The following is a 5,380-nucleotide window of genomic DNA, read 5'->3' as shown; positions in this document are numbered from 1 at the left end:
CATCCTCCCTTTGCGAGAAGCACCACCCCAGGGACATCATACAGACAGGCTCTTTATGGTTTATGTGCCTTTCTCAGCTAGTGACCTGTACAACTGGAAGGCACAGAATCCGCCTTTCTCTAAGAAACCCCAGGCATTAATGAGACTCTTAGAAAGTGTCTTTCAGTCTCACTGCCCAACCTGGGACGATTGCCAACAGCTTTTAATTACCCTCTTCACCACGGAAGAATGTAGATGCATTCTGGCAGAAGCGCAAAAGATAGCTGCGGGAGGGAGGAGAGTTGAGGAAGCACAGGAACAGATTGAGGAGGAATTTCCCTCCACCCACTCAGACTGGGGGCACAATTCTCAGGCAGGGAGAACGGCGTTAGATCGGTACCACCAGATTCTAATTGGAGGAATTAGGATAGCTGCTCATCAGCCAACTAACCTTTCTAAGGTAACTGAAGTTATACAGGGACCTCAGGAATCCCCCGAATCATTTCTTGAATGACTACAGGAGGCATACTGGGTATACAATCCCATTGATTCTGAGGCCCCTGAGAAACAGCGGGCAATTAATGTAGCCTTTGCTACTCAGGCAGCCCCTGATATCCAGTGTAAATTGCAAAAAATTAGAAGGTTTTGCAGGGATGAACCTGTCCTGACTTGTTGAGATAGCCCAGAAGGTATTCAACAACAGGAAGGTACCAGATGACGCCAAACGTATGTCTAAAATCCAAAGCTACTGTCATCGACCCAGCCAATCTGTTGCCAGACCCAGATCCTGAGAACCCCGTTCATGACTGCATGGATTTCACTGATGCTGTGTGTTCCTCATGGCCAGACCTCAAAGACTCCCCTCTGCCTGAGGCCGATGAAGTTCTATTCACGGACGGGAGCAGCTTCATGCAGGAAGGAAGGAGGTATGCTGGGGCAGCAGTCGTAATGCTAACTGTCACCATCTGGTCACAAGCTCTTCCCCATAGGACTTCCGCTCAAAAGGCAGAACTCATTGCCCTCACTGAGGCACTAAGATGGGGAAAGGATAAGGCAGTCACAATATACACTGACAGCCGATATGCCTTTGCCACTCACTGCACATGTACACAGATCCATCTACAAGGAAAGAGGGCTTCTGACTTCAGCTGGGAAGGACATCAAGAACAAGGGGGAGATCTGAGCCTTACTTGAAGCCATATAGATGCCTAAGGCTCTTGCTATTTATTGTTCATTGTAAAAGGCATCAAAAATGGAATGGTCCTGAGGCTGAGGGAAACTGACGAGCCGATGCAGAGGCAAGAACAGCGGCCACAAGGCCCGTGGGGCCCCCACCACATCTATTGACTGTTGTCCCTTACCCAGAACTGCCTCCATCTCCAAGCTATACAGCAGAAGAGAACATATATTTTCAAGACAAGTGAGCCACTAGGAAACAACAGGGTGGAGGACGACCCCAGATGGAAAAATCGGGCTCTCACGGGCCCTTGGAAGGACTCTCCTCAACCAACTGCACCAGACCACACACCTAGGGTGAACTAAGAACTTAAAGCTTTAGATCACTACTTTCACTTGTTAGAAGGGAGAAGAACTACAGAGGAGATTGCCTGACGAATTTCCGGGCATATGCATCATATTCTAATGATGGTATAATGAGACTCAGGTGAGTTTCTAATCCTAACTTGACTAATGTCTCTTTTAGGATCCAATTCATTCTCTCTACTTGTCCCGAACTTTGGGGCCGGTAGGCACAGTGGAGTTTCCATCGCAAATTTAGGTAGCTAGCCAATTGTTGTGATACCTTTGCTACGAAGGCTGGCCCGTCATCCGACCCTAAAGTTCCGGGGAGACCAAATAGAGGGAGAATTTCTTCTAGTAGTTTCTTAGTAACTACTAAGGCCGTCTCTTTCCTGATAGGGAAGGCCTCTACCCATCCTGAAAATGTGTCTATAAAAACAAGTAAATATTTGTAGCCCCCCACAGTCAGGGTTACCTCAGTGAAATCGACTTCCCAGTGGTCCCCCCGATAAGTTCCTCTTTCCCTATGCCTAGGTTCTTCTATCTTCCCCCTCTTTGGATTAACTTGGGCACAAGCAGGGCATTGTCGGGCAATCTCCTCTTGGGCTTGTGCCCAAGTTAATCCAAAGAAGGGGAAGATAGAAGAACCTAGGCATAGGGAAAGAGGAACTTATTTGTTAATATCATTATAACAGACTGAGTTCTGAGAACAAACATGTGCAGAAAGCAAACTGATGAGTCACTGAGTCCTGTCAATCTTAGTTGTCAATCAAGGAAGCCCACTCCTCTAAGAAAAGTAACCAACCACAGCAAAAAGGTATAAAAACCCTGAAGTCTTTGTTACCAGGCCTTTTGAGCCACGCTTCTCTTGCTCAAGGTCTGCTACCACGTCTGGAAGTGTACTTTCCTTTCTAATAAAACTTTTCTTTCCTACTGTATTTTGGTGTCTTGCTCAATTCTTTGCTTGAGACATCAAGAACCTGGACAACGGGTTGGGAGAGGACCCCACTCTCCGGTAACAGTGTGGCATCTTTTGTAACTCAGCAGGAACATATTTTATAATTATCATTAATGTAGTAGTAGATAATTATTAAAAATAAATGAATGCCATCAGAAAATGAGCATATTATTGAAAAATAATCATAAAAGATTTATATAGTCTCCCATTTTATTTTGGGTTTTATTTATTTGTTGAACAAACATTTATTGAAATCCTGTTATATTCCAGTCTCTGTGCTAAAGGACGCTGTTGTAACCCCCTTTCCTGTATACGAGTCATAAAATAAAGTATCATAAAGTATAAATAACAAAAATGTTAATTTTGTATTTTTACTTAGTATGATAAATATCTTTCTCAGTCACACAATTGGCTGAGTATCTGAGAAAATGTTATGAAATTTCTTGTGCTGCCAACTCTAAAGCTGCTTTTATGAGCTTCAGGTGAATTCAATTCTAATGTTTATATGAATTTCTCATTCCCTTAAACAGCATCCCTTAATCTGGACTTATCAATTGCTCACAATGAACCTTGATCTCTTTCTTCAGTGTTCATTCAAAAAACTTTTTTTAGCACATATACTGAATGGGTTGACAGCTTCACTATTTGAATTCTATATGAATAAAGAGATAAAATAAATGTGAGAGACAATTCGAAAAGAAAAAAAATGCTGCATTGTAACACCCATCTCTATTAAAATCTAAGGGCAGAAAACAATAGCCTTTCAAATAAAGGTGGAGATTAATACTCTTGGGGAAAAAAGAATAAGAGAGAAGACATTATAAGATAAGAGATTTCAATATATTTTTAGAAAATAGAAATGTTTTGATAAAGTGGTAACCGCTTTGGTGGAATAGCAAAGAATGCTACAACCTGCAGGCTAATGAGAATGATGTTAATATTTGCTCAGTAGAATCCTGAAAAGCTCTGGAATAGAGGAGAGAAAATGAAGTGAGAGAAAGAAAAGATCAGAAATGAGTTGAAAATCTCCAACTTCCATACTCACAATGTTGCAGTCAGTTGCTAAACCTTAGGAAGCAGGCCAGAGGTTTATGCTCTGGAGAAAGTAAACAGAAGAACCTCAGAAATGCAAAGAGACATAAGCCAGAAAACAAGAGCATTAATTGAAACTCTCAGTACAAAATGGTCTGGTAGCCCTAAACTTTATTCTGCCCTTGTAGAACTCTGACAATGAAGCTGTTACCTACCAGAATAACCGTCCCCCAACACACCCCAGGAAATCAAAGGACTCTTCTCTAAATAAAACAGCAAAAATCTTAAAACAAACAAACAACTCCACACACTGAGCTGCATTTTTTATCTCTTATAGTAGGAAATCAATAATTGATGTCTAAAACTGATAAATCAAGAAATAGCGGAATTAAGCACACTATATACAGTTTATTAGCTAGGTAGACTAAGCTCCTATAACAATTACACACCAACAATTTAGTGGCTCAGGAATGAGAAGTCTATCTCTTACATAGCAATCAAAGATGAGTATTCAAGATAGGAGATCACTCTGCTTCATTCAGCCATTCAGTACCCCAACTGAAGTCAGCTCTCTAACATCTTTGTACAGGCTTCCCAAAACTTTCCAGTTGTTACTATTTCTGGCCATGCAACCAGGAAAAGAAAATATGGAAAAGGTATAATTTTTCTTAAGGCACTGGCCCAGAAGTGACAAATTCCAATTCTTCTCACATTTCATTAGAAATTGCATAGTCATATGGCCATATCAAATGCAAGAGAAGTTGAGAAATGCAATATCTAAATAGGCAGTCATGTATCCAATTTAGCCCCAACAGTCTAGGGGAGAAGGGGATTTTGGTGAACAGTTGATAGTCTGCCTCATAAAGGTAAAAAAGGATAGAATGAATAATTGAATAAAATCATGGATAAACATTGGGTGATAAAGTGATAAGAATAAGATGGTGTGTACTAATACTAGACCTGGTGGTAAAAGAAAAAGAAAAAAAAAATATTACTTGGCAAGAACTGGTTGTAATCAAATACTTGATTGGTCAGTAGAATTTAGGCTGTATATATATCTAATTAAGCTATTTGAAAAGATGAACATTATTAAAATTCCTGCAAAAATAGAATATGTACCCACTCAATATTTATAAATGCTTACACATCCCATTATAGCTGAACAGAGAGCATTGTAAAATAAGAGGGTAGTTCCTTGCTCTTATGGTACTTTTTTAAAATTTAGTTTCCAATATAGGTTTCTCATACATTATCTTATTTGCACTCCAGAAAAACAACATGGTGTAGGTATTGCAGGGAGTATGAGTCTCATTTTATATATTAAGAGCTTAGGTTTAAGAGGTTTCATAATTTGCTCAATACCACAGTTATTAAGACTGAATACAAACTCATTTCTGTTTAAATCCTAGGTCTATGTTTTTCTTACCCATACTTTGCTGCCACTCATCATCAGAACATGCCATCCTAATCAATAAAGACCAATAGAAAGTGCCACTTACAATAATTTTGCCAGATTTAACAAATAAAAACACAGAACACTTCAACTAAATTTAAATTTCAGATAAATAACAATTTCCTTTTGTCTAAGCATGTCCCAAATATTGCGTTGGGCATACTTACACTAAAAAATTATTTGTTGTTCATTTGAAACTCATATTTAACTAGGAGTCTTGTATTTCACCTAACAACCCAAGCCTACACCATATGAATATTTTTTATTCCTGATCAAACACTTCTTTACTATCAAATAGCAGCAGCAACTCTTAAATGAGAGGTAAGCATTGATGCAAACATTTTGGTCACTGTAGGTAGCCAACCTGAAAAAGCAAAAATTGGCCAAACTTTATTATCCCCACTCCCAATTATAGATTGCAGAATTTCAAAAAAAAAAAA

Source organism: Pteropus vampyrus, unplaced genomic scaffold, assembly GCF_000151845.1.
Source record: "Pteropus vampyrus isolate Shadow unplaced genomic scaffold, Pvam_2.0 Scaffold63, whole genome shotgun sequence".
NCBI classification, from domain to species: domain Eukaryota; kingdom Metazoa; phylum Chordata; class Mammalia; order Chiroptera; family Pteropodidae; genus Pteropus; species Pteropus vampyrus.
Note: the sequence above shows the minus strand (reverse complement) of the source record.